This window comes from Pristiophorus japonicus, assembly GCF_044704955.1.
Source record: "Pristiophorus japonicus isolate sPriJap1 chromosome 24 unlocalized genomic scaffold, sPriJap1.hap1 SUPER_24_unloc_1, whole genome shotgun sequence".
NCBI lineage: Eukaryota > Metazoa > Chordata > Chondrichthyes > Pristiophoridae > Pristiophorus > Pristiophorus japonicus.
This window is the reverse complement of record NW_027250648.1, coordinates 2,775,816-2,792,601: the sequence shown is the minus strand read 5'-3', so window position 1 is coordinate 2,792,601 and position 16,786 is coordinate 2,775,816. Positions and strand designations below refer to the sequence as shown.

The 16,786-nt window shown below is 46.2% G+C and overlaps 1 pseudogene; it reads left to right on the top strand.

Moving 5' to 3' along the window:
- The window catches only part of LOC139241180 (zinc finger protein 850-like), a 269,295-nt pseudogene that overhangs the window by 111,665 nt on the left and 140,844 nt on the right, over positions 1–16,786 (top strand).

The following is a 16,786-nucleotide window of genomic DNA, read 5'->3' as shown; positions in this document are numbered from 1 at the left end:
GGAATCAATAAGAAAATAAGAAAAGACAGACTTAGTTTCCTGTGAGAAAGTAGTGGGCAAAGTAGCTTGTGTGACCATCACTGATAAACAAGGGTTTATGGCCATGACTTGATCGGGTGCACATCTGTTTCGCGTGATTAAGCTAAGCTATCCTAGCACGTAGGAGGTCTTGGTGTCCCTGAGCAATTCTGCTTGTTGCAATTCCGTTTGTAAAAGCATAAAATGTTCTAAAGATAAACAGGCTATCAATTCATGATTGATAAAGCGGGCCATACCTCCTGCGGTTTGTAAGAATAAAAGGATGCGTCTGTGAGGATAGGCAGACCTTTTGTCTGCCTGCCCCGGAATCTGTAGACTCTGTGCTGGCGGTTTGGCAACAGGTCCGAAGCCGCTTCAATAAAGACGTAAAGATTGAAGATGTCTTACTCGATTATTGTCGAATGCAGCTGACCACCCGAACTAGGACTTAACACCCTCAACCCTGTGAGCTTTTATCTTGTGCAGTAACCTCTTATGTGGCACCTTATCGAATGCTTTCTGGAAATCCAAATACACCACATCCACTGGTTCCCCCTTATCCACCCTGCTCGTTATATCCTCAAAGAACTCCAGCAAATTTGTCAAACATGATTTCCCTTTCATAAAACCATCCTGACTCTGCTTAATTGAATCATGCTTTTCCAAATGTCCCGCTACTGCTTCCTTAATAATGGACTCCAGCATTTTCCCAATAACAGATGCTAGGCTAACTGGTCTGTAGTTTCCTGGTTTTTGTCTGCTTCCTTTTTTAAATAGGGGCGTTACATCTGCGGTTTTCCAATCTGCTGGGACCGTCCCAGAATCCAGGGAATTTTGGTAGATTACAACCAATGCATCCACTATCCCTGCAGCCACTTCTGTTACGACCCTAGGATGTAAGGCATCAGGTCCAGGGGACTTGTCTGCCATCCGACACATTATTTTACCTAGTACTACTTCATTAGTGATAGTGATTGTATTCAGTTCCTCCCTACCTATAGCCCCTTGATTATCCACTGTTGGGATGCTTTTAGTGTCTTCTACCGTAAAGACCGATACAAAAGTATTTGGACTTCCAGAAGGCATTTGACAAGGTGCCACACAAAAGGTTACTGCACAAAAGTTCACAGGGTTGGGGGTAATATATTAGCATGGATAGAAGATTGGCTGACAAAGAGAAAACAGAAAGTCGGGATCAATGGTTCATTCTCTGGTTGGCAATCATTAACGAATAGGGTGCCGCAGGGATCAGTGCTGGGACCCCAACTATTTACAATCTATATTAACGACTTGCAAGAGGGGGACTGAGTGTAATGTAGCCAAGCTTGCTGATGATGGGAGGAAGGGTAATGTGTGAGGTGGACATCAAGAGGCTGCACGAGGACATAGACAAGCTAAGTGAGTGGGCAAGAATTTGGCAGATGGAGTATAATGTTGGAAAATGTGAGGTCATGCACTTTGGTAGAAAAAATCAAAGAGCAAATTATTATTTAAATGGAGAAAGATTGCAAAGTGCTGCAGTACAGCAGGACCTGGGAGTATTTGTGCATGAAACACAAAAGGATAGTATGCAGGTACAGCAAGTGATTAGGAAGGCAAATGGAATCTTGGCCTTTATTGCAAAGGGGATGGAGTAGAAAAGCAGGGAAGTCTTGTTACGACTATACAGGGTATTGGTGAAGCCACGCCTGGAATACTGCGTGCCGTTTTGGTTTCCATATTTATGAAAGAATATACTTGCTGTGTAGGCAGTTCAGAGAAGGTTCACTCGATTGATCCTGGGGATGAGTGGGTTGACTTATGAGGAAAGGTTGAGTAGGTTGGGCCTCTACTCATTGGAATTCAGAAGAATGAGAGGTGATCTTATAGAAACGTATAAGATTATGAGGGGGCTTGACAAGATGGATGCAGAGAGGCTGTTTCCACTGGTGGGGGAGACTAGAACTAGAGGGCATGATTTTAGGATAAGGGGCCGCCTATTGAGAACTGAGATGAGGAGAAATTTATTTTCTCAGAGGGTTGTGAATCTGTGGAATTCGCTGCCTCAGAGAGCTGTGGAAGCTGGGACATTAAATCAATTTAAGACAAAATTAGATAGCTTCTTAAAAGATAAGGGGTTCTGGGGAGCGGGCGGGGAAGTGGAGCTGAGTCCATGATCAGATCAGCCATAATCTTATTGATTGGCGGAGCAGGCTCACGGGGTCTTATGGCCTACTCCTGCTCCTATTTCTTATGTTCTTAAAATATTTGTTTAATGACTCTGCCATTTCCATTATTAATTCCCCAATCTCATCCTCCAGGGGACCAACGTTTACTTTAGCCACTCTTTTGAGTGTAATATCTCCAAATTTGCAGATGACACTAAATTGGGTGGTGGTGTGAGCTGTAAGGAGGACGCTAAGAGCTGCAGGGTGACTTGGACAGGTTAGGTGAGTGGGCAAATGCATGGCAGATGCAGTATAATGTGGATAAATGTGAGGTTATCCATTTTGGGGGCAAAAACACGAAGGCAAAATATTATCTGAATGGCAGCAGAATAAGAAAAGAGGTGCAACGAGACCTGGGTGTCATGGTTCATCAGTCATTGAAAGTTGGCATGCAGGTACAGCAGGTGGTGAAGAAAGCAAATGGTATGTTGGCCTTCATAGCTAGGGGATTTGAGTATAGGAGCAGGGAGGTCTTACTGCAGTTGTGCAGGGCCTTGGAGAGGCCTCACCTGGAGTATTGTGTTCAGTTTTGGTCTCCTAATCTGAGGAAGGACGTTCTTGCTATTGAGGGAGTGCAGCGAAGTTTCACCAGACTGATTCCAGGGATGGCTGGACTGACATATGAGCAGAGACTGGATCAACTGGGCCTTTATTCACTGGAGTCTAGAAGGATGAGAGTGGATCTCATAGAAACATATAAGATTCTGACGGGACTGGACAGGTTAGATGCGGGAAGAATGTTCCCGATGTTGGGGAAATCAGAACCAGGGGACGTAGTCTTAGGATAAGGGGTAAGCCATTTAGGACTGAGATGAGGAGAAACTTCTTCACTCAGAGAGTTGTTAACCTGTGGAATTCTCTGCCGCAGAGAGTTGTTGATGCCAGTTTATTGGATATATTCAAGAGGGAGTTAGATATGGCCTTTACAGCTAAAGAGATCAAGGGGTATGGACAGAAAGCAGGAAAGGGGTACTGAGGGAACAATCAGCCATGATCTTATTGAATGGTGGTGCAGGCTCGAAGGGCTGAATGGCCTACTCCTGCACCTATTTTCTATGTTTCTAAGTTTCTATGTTTTCCTTTTTAACCTTCTTTAAAATATGCGCTTTGACCTTTTCTAACATCTCGTTATGTAGCTCGGTGTCAAATTCTATCTGATAATGCTCCTGTGAAGCACCAGGGGCCATGTTACAGTGTTATTTCAAGGCTGAGATAGATACATTTTTGGAGTTTCGGGGAATCGAGGGATATGGAGATCGGGCGGGAAAGTGGAGTTGAGGTCGATGATCAGCCGTGATCTTATTGAATGGTGGAGCAGGCTCGAGGGGCCGTATGGCCTATTCCTGCTCATAACTCTTATGTTCTTAAAGGCACTATATAAATGCAAGCTGTTGTCTGTAAAGGAAGGAGAAATGGTGATGGGTCAGGGAGAGCATTTGATCAGAACTGGGGGATATGGCAGATGGACAGCTTCTTGGGAGTGATAGAGTGAGGGAAAGAAGAGAGAGAGAGAGAAACCATGTACACAAGAAATGAACGGTAAAGTTGAGTGGGGAAGTGACAGCAGACAAAAGGAGGCCCAAGGGGAAAAGTAGAGTAATAAAAGACATACCGAAAATAAAAAGAAAGATTTCCATTTATTTAGCACCTTTCACCACCACCAGATGCCCCAAAGCACTTTACAGCCAATTAAGTTCTTTTTGAAGTGTAGTCACTGTCGTAGTGTAGGAAACGCAGCAACCAATTTACAATGTGATAATGACCAGATAATCTGTTTTACTGATAAGGGAAAATATTGGCCAGGACATTGGGGATAACTCCCCTGTTTTGCTTGAAATAGCGCAATGGGATCTTTTACGTCCACCTGAGGGAGCAGACGGGGCCTCGGTTTAACATCTCATCCAAAAGACAGCACCCTCCGACGGTGCAGCAGTCCCTCAGCACTGCACTGGAGCATCAGCCGAGATTTTTGTGCTCATGTCTCTGGAGTGTGACTTCAACCCACAACCTTGTGACTCAGAGGTAAGGGTGTTACCGACTGAGTCACAGCTGACACAAATACTAGACGTAGTTAGAGCAGGTTAGCTCAGTTGGAGATGTTAGATGATGCATTTATCAATGCTTAGATATTTCTTCTATTCCTCAAAATCAATAACATTTTGGGACGTTCAGGCCAAGGTTCACAGATTAACAATAAGAAATAGGAGCAGGAGTAGGCCGTTTGATCCCTCGAGCCTGCTCTGCCATTCAATAAAATCATGGCTGATCTGATCGTGACCTCAACTCCACTTTCCTGCCTGCTCCCCATAACTCTTGACTCCCCTATAGTTCAAAAATCTGTCTATCTCCCCTTTAAATATATTGAATGACTCAGCCTCCACAGCTATCTGGGGTAGAGAATTCCAGAGAAAAAATTCCTCTGCATCTCCGTTTTAAATCGGCGACCCCTTATTCTGAAACTATCCCCCCAATTCTAGATTCCCCCACGAGAGGAACCATCCTCTCTGCATCTACCCTGTCAAGACTCCTCAGAATCTTATACGTTTCAATAAGATCACCTCTCATTCTTCTAAACTCCAATGTGTATAGGCCCAACCTGCTCAAGCTTTCTTCATACGACAACCCCTTCATCTCAGGAATCAAGCTTACTGAACCTTCCTTGAATTACCTCCATTGCAAGTATATCCCTCCTTAAATAAGAGACCAAAACTGTACGCAGTACTCTAGGTGTGGCCTCACCAATACCCTGTGCAGTTGTAGCAAGACCTCTCTACTTTTATACTCCATCCCCCTTGCAATAAAGGCCAACATTCCATTTGCCTTCCTGATCACTTGCTGTACCTGCATACGATCCTTTTGTGTTTCATGCACAAGGATCGGCAGGTCTCTACCGCAGCATTTTGTAGTCTCCATTTAAATAATAATTTGCTTTTTATTCTTCCTACCCAAAGTGGATAACCTCATATTTTCCTACATTATACTCCATTTGCCAAATTTTTGCTAACTCACTTAACCTGTCTATGGGCCCAAGTTTCGACTGGAGTTGCTCCTATTTTTTGGAGCAACTAGTTTTTTTTTTGGAGTATCCTAAAAATCGCAATTCTCGACATTTAGTTTGCTCCAGTTTCAGTGAGTTAGTTCAGTTTCTTTTTAGTTCAGTTTTTTTTCCAAAGGGGAGCGTTACCAGCCACTTATGCCTGTTTTGGCCATTTTATGCAAGTTTAGACTCCTAAAAATTACTCCAAACTAACTTAGGGCAGCGTATGTGTCCACTTTTGTACGCTCAGAAAAACCTGGTGTAGACTTAAGAAATCAGCACAGGTAGCCAGAGATAGGGAGGGGGAAGGGAAGAGAGAGGATTTTGTAAAGCACGAAATACTTTCACAACAACATTAAAGAAGCATAAGTACATTTAAAGCACCAAGCACCAAATAAAGCACAAAAATGAGCATCCAATAACAAATCAAAAATACAAGGAAGCTGAGAGGACCTGCACCATGACTTACAAAGCACAAAAAGTAATAAGCAATTAATTAATAAATAAAAAATAGAAGGAACACTGCACCTAAAGCACCAAGACCAAAGTAATAACCAATCAATCAATCAATAACAAATAAAAAATAGAAGTCTTACCTTTATGTGAATGGAAGGCAGCGGGCCACCGATGAGGGAGCCCATTCGGCCAGGGCTGTGGGCGGTAAGACACACACCAGGAGGCTAGGCATCAGTGAAGTGGGGGGGGAGGGGTTAGGAGGAGGTGGGGAGAGGATGAGGAGGAGGGGGAGAGGAGGAGGGGCAAGGAGGAGCAGGAGGGGGAGAGGAGGAGGACGGGGGAGAGGAGGAGGAGGAGGGAGAGGAGGAGGAGGAGGGGGAGAGGAGGAGGAGGAGGGGAGAGGAGGAGGAGGAGGAGAGGAGGGGGAGGGGAGGAGGAGGAGGAGGGAGAGAGGAGGAGGCGGAGGAGGAGGGAGGAGGAAGGGGAGGGGGGAGAGAGGAGGAGGAGGAGGGGGAGGGGGAGAGAGGAGGAGGGGGAGAGGGGGAAGGGGGGCACAAAGTGACCTCTGCCTGCTGTGTCTTATACAACTTTAAGGATTGCAGCGGTTCAAGGAGAAAGCTTTGCCAGCATCGCCAAAACACCCAGAGCAAAATGAAAGAATCTTTGCCCTCGCTGTGGAGTGGGAAGGAGAACACAGGCAGCAGCAATCAGAGGTAGAGGACAGCTTCACCACGACACACAAAACCTGTTAAAACCACTACACTTAAAGTAATTTTCAGTCCTTCCCGTTCCAAATCCATTGAAAACGGTAATAAACACAACACAGAGGGGCCAAGTTCCCTCGCAGGTTGCGGCGGGGAGCCCATTTGGCCAGGGCTAGGGGCGGCATGCTTCGGGCCCCTCCCACAGCCTGCAGCACACGCACACAGAATCTGGGGGCCAGGAACTACTGCACATGCGCGCAGACCCCACTGCGCATGCGCGCAGCTGCCAGCACTCTTTTCGGCGCAGGACTGTAGGTCCGCCCCCTGTTGCTGCTGTTACGCTGTGCCAAGTCCACAGGAGGCCTGATGATGGAGCAGAATCCCGAGGTAAGTATTAGGCGCGCTTTTTCTTCGAGAAAATCGGCGGACTTCTCAGAGGTGTGCCGTTCTAATGGTCAGTCGAAACTTGGGCCCTATATCCCTTTGCAGATTCTTTGTGTCCTCCTCACAACTTGCTTTCCCACCTATCTTTCTATTAGCAGCATATTTGGCTGCAGTGCACTCCACCCCTTCATCCAAGTCATTAATATAGATTGTAAATAATTGAGGCCCCAGCACTGATCCATATGGCAGCTCATTAATTACACTTTGCCAACCTGAAAATGACCCATTTATCCCGACTCTCTGTTTTCTGTAAGTTAGCCAATCCTATATCTATGCTAATATATTACCCGCAACCCTGTGAGCTCTTATATTGTGCAGTAAACTTTTACCTGGCACCTTATCGAATGCCTTCTGGAAATCCAAATACACAACTGCTACTGGTTCCTCTTCATCCACTCTCCTCATTACATCCTCAAAGAGCTCTAGCAAATTTGTCAAACGTGATTTCCCTTTCCTAAAACCATGCTGTCTCTACTTGATTGTATTATGATTTTCTAAATGTTCTGCTACTATTTCCTTAATAATGGACTCCAGTATTTTCCCAATGAGAGATGTTAGGCTAACTGGTCTATAAGGGAAAATGGAGTACGAGAAGAAGCTTGCAGGGAACATTAAGACGGATTGCAAAAGTTTCTATAGATATGTAAAGAGAAAAAGGTTAGTAAAGACAAACGTAGGTCCCCTGCAGTCAGAATCAGGGGAAGTCATAACGGGGAACAAAGAAATGGCGGACCAATTGAACAAGTACTTTGGTTCGGTATTCACTAAGGAGGACACTAACAACCTTCCGGATATAAAAGGGGTCAGAGGGTCTAGTAAGGAGGAGGAACTGAGGGAAATCCTTATTAGTCAGGAAATTGTGTTGGGGAAATTGATGGGATTGAAGGCCGATAAATCTCCAGGGCCTGATGGACTGCATCCCAGAGTACTTAAGGAGGTGGCCTTGGAAATAGCGGATGCATTGCCAAATTTTTGCCCACTCACTTTGCCTGTCTATATCCCTTTGCAGATTTTTGTGTCCTCCTCACAATTTGCTTTCCCACCCATCTTTATATCATCAGCAAATTTGGCTACATTACACTCGGTCCCTTCATCCAAGTCATTAATATAGATTGTAAATAGTTGAGGCCCCAGTACCGATCCCTGTTAACGTCTGCCAACCTGAAAATGACCCATTTATCCCGACTCTCTGTTTTCTGTTAGCTAGCCAATCCTCTATCCATGCTAATATATTAACCCCAACCCAATGAGCTTTTTATCTTGTGCAGTAACCTTTTATGTGGCACCTTATTGAATGCCTTCTGGAAATCCAAATACACCACATCCACTTTTTTCCCCTTATCCATCCTGCTCGTTACATCCTAAAGAACTCCAGCAAATTTGTCAAACATGTATTTAAAAAAAATGTACAAATAAACAGATCACATCAAATAATTGGCAAAGGTTTAGAGTGAACAAGATGAACAAGTCAACACATCACAGTCCAATAGTCCAGCTCTATATCCACAGGAGAAAGTCTGTTATCGATCTCCTCGAATGGACACAATACAGAAAGATCCCAACTCCTAAGGACTGACTGGTACAATCTGTCGTTTTCCTTTCAACTGAAGCGAATGGAAGATGAGAGGGGCTGGAGAGTTGGGGTAAGAGAGGAGTTGGGGTGAGGGGTTGGAGAGTGGGTGTGAAGGAGGGGTTAGGGTGAGGGGAATTGGAGAGTAGGTGTGTAGGTGTGAGAGAAATTGGGGTGAAAGAGGAGTTGGGGTGAGGGGTGTTGAAGAGTTGGGGTGAGGGGCTGGAGAGTAGGGGTGAACGAGGGGTTGGGATGAGAGGGTTATAGAGTAGGGGTGAGAGGAATTGGGGTGAGTGGGTTGAAGAGTAGGGGTGAAGGAGGGGTTGGGGTGACGGGGTTGGAGGGGTTGGGGTGAAAGAGGAGGTGGGGTGAGGGGGTTTGGAGAGTAGGGGTGAGAGAGGAGTTGGGGTGATGGGGCATTTCCTACACCTCTGCTCTCACCCCTTCCCCTCCCTCAGAACCATGAACGGGTTCCCCTTGTCCTCGCCTTTCACCCCACCAGCCTCCACGTTCAACGGATCATCCTCCGCCATTTCCGCCACCTCCAGCGTGATCCCACCACCAATCACATCTTCCCCTCCCCTCAGCATTCCAAAGGGACCGCTCCCTCTGCGACACCCTGGTCCATTCCGCAGTCACCCCCAGCATCCCCTCCCCTTCCCGCGGCACCTTCTCGTGCAAGCGCAGGAGATGCAATACCTGCCCTTTTACCTCCTCCCTTCCCACTGTCCAGGGCCCCAAATACTCCTTCCAGGTGAAACAGCGATTTACTTGTACTTCTTGCAAATTAGTATTCTGTATTCGCTGCTCACGGAGTGGTCTCCTCTACCTTGGGGAGGCCAAACGCGGATTGGGTGACCGCTTTGTGGAACACCTCCATTCAGTTCGCAAGGGTGACCCCGAGCTTCCGGTCGCCTGTGAGTTTAATTCTCCACTCGCTCTCTGACCCTTCTGTCCTCGGCCTCATGCACTGTTCCAACGAAGCTCAACGTAAGCTCGAGGATCAGCGCCTCATCTTTCGATCAGGCACTTTACAGCCTCCTGCACTCAACATCAACAATTTCAGACCATAACCTCCGCCCCTCTTTTTCAGACGGCAACAGTTGATGCTTCTGCCATTCGTGAGGCTCCGGATTCGGGAATCTGAACCCGACTCCATTTCGATCGGCTGAGGGCAACGGAGGGTATCGCCCATCCCTTTGGAACGGTGTTCGCCTATCTCTTATAACTGACTGACCCATGTTCAACAGCTGTTCACATGGCCCCATCTTTTGTTTCTTTACTTGTCCCATTTCCATCTCCTTTTGCGGTGTACAATCAGACCTTTTGTCATTTAATGTCCTGCCTCCCACCCTCTCACAGACCCTCCCTTTTGTTCTTTTCTCCCCTCCTCCCTTTCCCTTTCTCGGCACCTGCTTAAAATCTGTTACAGCTCTAACTTTTTCCAGTTCTGACAAAGGGCCATCAACCTGAAACATTAACTCTGTTTCTCTCTCCACAGATGCTGCTTGACCTGCTGAGTATTTCCAGCATTTTCTGTTATTTCAGATTCCAGCATCCACAGTATTTCGCTTTTGCACTTATAGTATCACGTTGCTGGGACAGTGGAGTCACACTGTCCCATCAAACACTCCCAGATCCTGTGCACTCCACATTAGATTCGGAGTAAAGCTCCCTCGACACTGTCCCATCAAACACTCCCAGGGCAGGTACAGCACGGGGTTAGATACAGAGTAAAGCTCCCTCTACACTGTCCCATCACACACTCCCAGGTCATTTAATGCACAGGTCACATTTTGGATTGAAGCTCCCTCTGCGCACTCCCATCAAGTTGGTCGGAGGCCTATGAAATAGGGCTGAGGGAAAACTTTTATAAGAGTCGACAATTAGGTGTGGAGGGGGGGCGAAGACAATCACCCATTCTTGCGAGGCAAGACAAGGTGGAAATAGGAGCGAGAGGGAGAGGATACAGGAAATCTCCACTGACACGTTTGTGATGTCACTATATACTGTGACTAGAATCTTTTCCCATTCTGACCGTGGGGATCGTCTTTACTTTATTCTATAATTTAGAGAAATGTCCCAAAAAACAATTGTTGCTGGAATCCGTTGAGACATTTGCATTTCTTTCTCTGTTTATTTTTGTGCTGTGTTGGTGAGGAAACATTTATTGTGTTTCTGTCGCTCAATACTCTAATCTGGGACTTCTATTTCTGTGTTTATTTGTATAAACAACCTCACTAGTTCCCGTGAAGTGTTCGTGGCAGAAAAATCAGATCAACAGAGTCACTTGTTGATTCGTCTCAACTCACAAGAGTTTAAGAATATTGACAGTTGGTACACAGAAATAGAAATATCTCGAACAGTGACGTTGGCTTCAGTTTTGTTCAATTAGAACAGATGTGACTTATATCAAAGGGAATAAATATTAAAATGAATAATTCAGTTCTGCAAGTTCTGTTGCTAAAATCAGTGGAACATCTCTGAACAGGCTGCTATTCCACTGGATCTCCATTTAGTGGAAGCTTTAACCCATTGAAACTAAACAAGTTAAAGCAGTGACCAGGAGTGTCCTACTATCGCAGTAATATCTGAGCTTTTCACATATCGCAAATTGTATTTTAAAACAAAGTGACTATTTGCACTGTGGAGGATGTGTGGAGGCACCGCCTCCGATCCTCCCACCCGGACTGAAAGTCTCATTTCCCAGTATGCTGCCCGCTGAGCCCCCGACCCGAGCGGCCCTGTGACATTTCAAATCCTGTTTTACAGATACAATGACCAAAGCACAGGATTGGGACCTGTCTGATTGTGAGCTGATGATGCAGGGAGTATCCTAAGAATACGTCTAGCAGCGATATTAATCTGTCTCCATAGTCCCTCGCCTACCCCGAGCCCCAAGCCATCTCGACCCGGGAGAGAGAGCCTAGGGAAGGGGCTAAAGAGAGAGTGGGCCTGGGGGGCCGGTGGGGGGGGGGGGGGTAGAGAGAGACTGGGGTGGGGAGAGGGAGAGAGCGTCTGGGGGGGATAGAGAGTAACTGGGGGGGAGGGAGGAAGGGAGAGAGAGAGAGTCTGGGGGGGGGGAGAGAGAGAGAGACTGGGGTGGGGGGGGGGGAAGGAGAGAGAGTCTGGGGGAGGCTAGAGAGAGACTGGGATGGGGGGAGGGAGAGAGAGTCTGGGGGGGTAGAGAGAGAGAGGGTGGGGGGGGCGCTAGAGAAAGACTGGTGGGGGAGAGAGAGAGTCTGGGGGGGCTAGAGAGAGAGACGGGGGGGGGAGGGAGAGCCAGGGGGAGGGGCTAGAGAGAGAGAGAGGGACTGGGGGAGGGGGTAGAGAGGGACTGCGGTGGGAGGGAGAGAGAGTCTACGGAGGGGCGGGTGGCTTGAGAGAGAGAGACTGGGGGGGAGAGAGTCTGGGGGGGGAGAGGGAATCTAGAGAGAGAGATAATCTGGGGGTGGCGAGTGTCTGGCGGGGGAGAGAGTCTAGGGTGGGAGGGAGTCTGGGTGAGAGAGTGTCTAGGGGGTAGAGATTGTGGGGGGGGTAGAGAGTCGGGGGGCTAGAGAGAGACTGGGGTGGGGGGGAAGAGTCTGGGGGGGGAAGAGTCGGGGGGGAAAGAGTCTGAGGTGGGAAGTCTGGAGGGGAAGAGTGAGGGGCAGAAATCTGGAGGGAGGAGAGAGACTGGGGGGAGGAGAGAGACTGTGGAGGGGGGGGTGTTGGTAGAGAGAGTCTGGATGGGAACAGAAAGAGAGAGTCTGAGTGGGGGAGAGAGAGATTGTGGGGGGAGAGAGAGAGAGTCTGGGAGGGAAGAGAGTCTGCGAGGAGAGAAAGAGAGAGAGTCTGGGTGGGGAAGAGAGACTCTGATGGGGAAGAGAGAGTCTGGGGTGGGGGGTCTTTGTCTTGGATAATAACCTTTTATGTGGCACCTTATCAAATGCCTTTTGCAAATCCAAATATACTACATCCACTGGTTCTCCTTTATCTACCCTGCTAGTTACATCCTCAAAACCTCTAATAAATTTGTCAAACATGATTTCCCTTTCATAAAACCATGTTGACTCTGCCTAATCTTGTTATGATTACCTGCCGCTGTTATTCCAGTTCTCCTGCATGCCTCTATTATTATTACTCTAGACCGGGGCTCTGCCAATAATCAATCGGATCATGTTTCTGGTATTCTTACAGTAGATCCTGCTTCTGTTAATGTGACACCAGCAGAAATGACAGGCCATGCAGATCATATATTGACTGCTTGGTTTTTGGCAGAGGGTGGTTGCAGTCGCATTTATTAAGACCAATCCTTACTTCAGGGTGTGATTAATGGTCTCCTGAAAGGAGGGAGTTTGACACTTCGGGGCTTCATTGCGAATGATTTCCTGCCATATTGATTCATTCTGAATTTATCTGTGCTGGGGGGGTGGGGGATGGCGGGGGGGGAAGAGATATCCTGGGGGGAGGGGGAAGAGAGAGTCTGGGGGGGAGAGAGAGAGACTGGCCAGGGGGTGGGGGGGGGGGAAGAGAGAGAGTCTGGGGAGGGGGGAGAGAGAGTCTGGGTGGGGGAAGAGAGTCTGGGGAGAGGGAGTCTGGGGAGAGAGAGAGTCTGGGGAGGGAAGAGTCTGGAGGGAGGAGAGAGACTGTGGAGGGGCAGTATTGGTAGAGTCTGAGTGGGGCGAGAGAGAGCGTCTGGGCAGGGGGGTGAAAAAGTGGGGGAGGTGGACAGAGAGTCTGGGAGGAGAGAGAGAGAGAAAGAGTCTGGGTGGGGGAGAGAGAGTCTGATGGGGAAGAGAGATCTGGGGTGGAGGTTGGGGAGCGCCAATGTTAATTCCCGGATTCTTTTACCTCAATCTGGTTCAGTAAAATTACTGAGTCGAATACCTCTTGTGCTTTGAACAAAGCAGTCTTTATTACCGGCCAGTAAGACCTATCAGACAGAAGATATACTCTCTGGATAGAGCGTACACACTCCCTACGGATAGGTGAAGTTACATCGTAAAGCGTTAACAGTTATACAGTTTTGAAATCAGATAACAAAATACAAATTGATTGACAGTCTAACTCAGCCACTCATTAGTCAATCTATATGAGATGTTCTTCTTGAAAGCTCAAGTATTGCCTCTAAATGTTTCAATCTAATGGTGTGACTATTAACTGAGACCTTGCAATTCTGCAGATGTATTTCATTTTACAATTATATATTATTGGCAGGATTAGTGACTTGAAACCTTGAGACAGACTGTTAGCTATGCTGATGTTGCACTATTTGCAATCTGACATTCTCCCAGCTATTCTTCCATGGCTTATACATTTTCATATATCCCGTTTACTTTACTGTCCTTAATTCCATATATTCCATTCAGATATCCACACCTTTATCTTGTATAATAACCTTTGATGTGGCACCTTATCGAATGCCTTTTGGAAATCCAAATATACTACATCCCCTGGTTCCCCTTTATCTACCCTGCTAGTTACATCCTCAAAACCTCTAATAAATTTGTCAAACACGATTTCCCTTTCATAAAACCATGTTGACTCTGCCTAATCTTGTTATGATTACCTGCCGCTGTTATTCCAGTTCTCCTGCATGCCTCTATTATTATTACTCTAGACCGGGGCTCTGCCAATAATCAATCGGAACATGTTTCTGGTATTCTTACAGTAGATCCTGCTTCTGTTTGTGACACCAGCAGAAATGACAGGCCATGCAGATCATATATTGACTGCTTGGTTTTTGGCAGAGGGTGGTTGCAGTCGCATTTATTAAGACCAATCCTTACTTCAGGGTGTGATTAATGGTCTCCTGAAAGAAGGGAGTTTGACACTTCGGGGCTTCATTGCGAATGATTACCTGCCATATTGATTCATTCTGAATTTATCTGCGCTGGGGAGGTGGGGGGCGGGGGGGGGGGGGAGAGAGAGTCTGGGGGGGGGGGAGAGTCGGGGGGTGGGGAGGGTTAGAGGTGAAAAGGCAAAACAATTTTACTTGAGCAAGAGAGTGGCTGCTCTTGGACACCACCTGGGAGTAACGTCAAGCTATTGACACAGTCATGGGACCATTTGGTGACTGCTGCTATTGATTAAAAAATTGGGGGTGGTTGATGAAGCATCTAAACTTCTATTGTCTTTTGATTGATAGAAAAAAAATAATAGAATTGAAAAGTAGGGAAGTTATGCTAAACCTGTATCGAACTTTGGTTAGACCACACAGAGTACTATGTCATTTTTCAGTTATTGTGCCAAATATTGTTTCTACTATTATCACAAAGATTGTTTCTCCCTTGTCCCGGCCCCAGTTATTCCTGCACTTGACCGTTCCCACAAATGTTGGAAGAGGTTGAGGAGGAAACAGTGAAGGGAACAGTCAAAAGAAAGAAGACTGTGGAAACAGAATAGTGCACAATTCTCTGGAGAGTAACAAGCATTTCATTCTTTTCAAATGAGGGAAATATTCGGTCAGAGAATTACAGGTTTATTAACCAGGTACAGGTAGTTTTATTTTTACCATTACACTTGCACCAATAATCCCACACCCCAGGTGTATATCAGGGGATTGCGTGTGATGGTGAGGTGATCACTGGACAATAAAGCTTAGAGACTGGTGGGAGGCTGCTCATTACCCTCGGTGTGATTTAATCCCCTTTCCCACTGAATACTGCAGACAGACATGGTCACCTTGGTAACGGAATGGTCAGTGTGGCATCACGTTCTAAACAAGAGCAGGCCAGACAATGTGTTATCAATAAATGGTAATGATATTAAACACTCTGCAATTACATTTTGAATAAAACAAAATAAAATGGTGAAAGATAACTGGTGAGGTTAATCAGTTATTTTTGCAGAATGCACTTGCAAACATTAAGAATGATGAACTTTGTATACCCACACATCACACATATATAGAGCGAGGTGTGTGCTTTTTTCAGTTGTTCCTCTTAACCAGACGACAGTTAGTGAACACATCGGACATTAGGACCCAGCGGCCGGCCATCCGGCGGTGCTGTGAGGTCACGGTTCCAGGCTCTGACACAATCAGTGGGCCAGGCAAAGCTCAATGGAAAATACAGCAGGGAAAACAACCCTCAGCATTAAAATCTGTGAGCAGTTAGCACAGGACAACACAAGTGTGAATTAGTGACCTTTAACACACAGAGTGCCACTAAGTAGTGCAAAGTGTAGTGAATTGCTCCTTCAGTCCTGTCCCTCAATCCCAGTCCGTCTCTGGGAGATTGTTACAAGATTCACCCCATCCTCTCAACACAAATATTACCCACACAATACCAGATCAATTACACATTGCCCGCCACTCTTGATAGCTATTAACAAGCATAAACCTGCTTCTAAGTTAAAAAAAATGATTGCATCCTCTCACACACACAAATATATATCTTTACGATTAACAAATATTTATCTATTCCTCTATTTATCATCTATCTCTCTATCTTACAGATGCAAGGTCTAGTGCGGTATTAGCGGAGCCAGATTCTATTGTAATATGAAGTGAGAAAGGGAATTGTATCAAGTAAACAAAGAGTCAAGGCCTCGTGTAATATAAACAGAGACAGGGTCTAGTATAATATAAACAGGGACAGGGTCTAGTGTAATATAAACAGAGACAGGGTCTAGTATAATATAAACAGAGACAGGGTCTAGTGTAATATAAACAGAGACAGGGTCTAGTGTAATACAAATAGAGACAGGGTCTAATGCGGTAGTAACTGACACAGGTCCCAATGTGATGTAAACAGAGACAGGGTCTAGTGTAATATAAATAGAGACAGGATATATACAATCACAGAATATTGCAGTACAGAACGTGTACATTCAGCCCACTGCTGCCTGTGCCAGCACTCATTTGAAAGATATAACCAGTTAGTCCCACTCCCCCTGCTCTTTCCCAATATCACTGCATTTTTTTCCGATTCAAATATTGACCTAATTCCCTGATGAAACTTATTACTGAATCAGCCCCCGGCACCCTTTCAGGCCGTGTATTCCAGATCATAACAGCTCATTGTGTATTTATTTCCTCATTTTGCCTCTGATTCTTGTGCTATTTAAATCTGTGTCCTCTGCCTCTTCAGACCCTTCAGCCTCTGGAAACAATTTAAGAACATAAGAGCATAAGAATTGGAAGCAGGAGTAGACCATACAGCACTTCGAGCTTGCTCCGTCACTCAATAAAATCGTGGCCAATCATCGACCTCAACTCCACTTTCCCGCCTGTTCCCCATAGTCCCATGATTCCCCTTTAGTCCATAAACCTATCTATCTTAGCCTTGAATATACTCAACGACTCGACAACCACAGTCTTTTCAGGTAGGGAATTCCAAAGATTCACAACCCCCTGAGTGAAGAC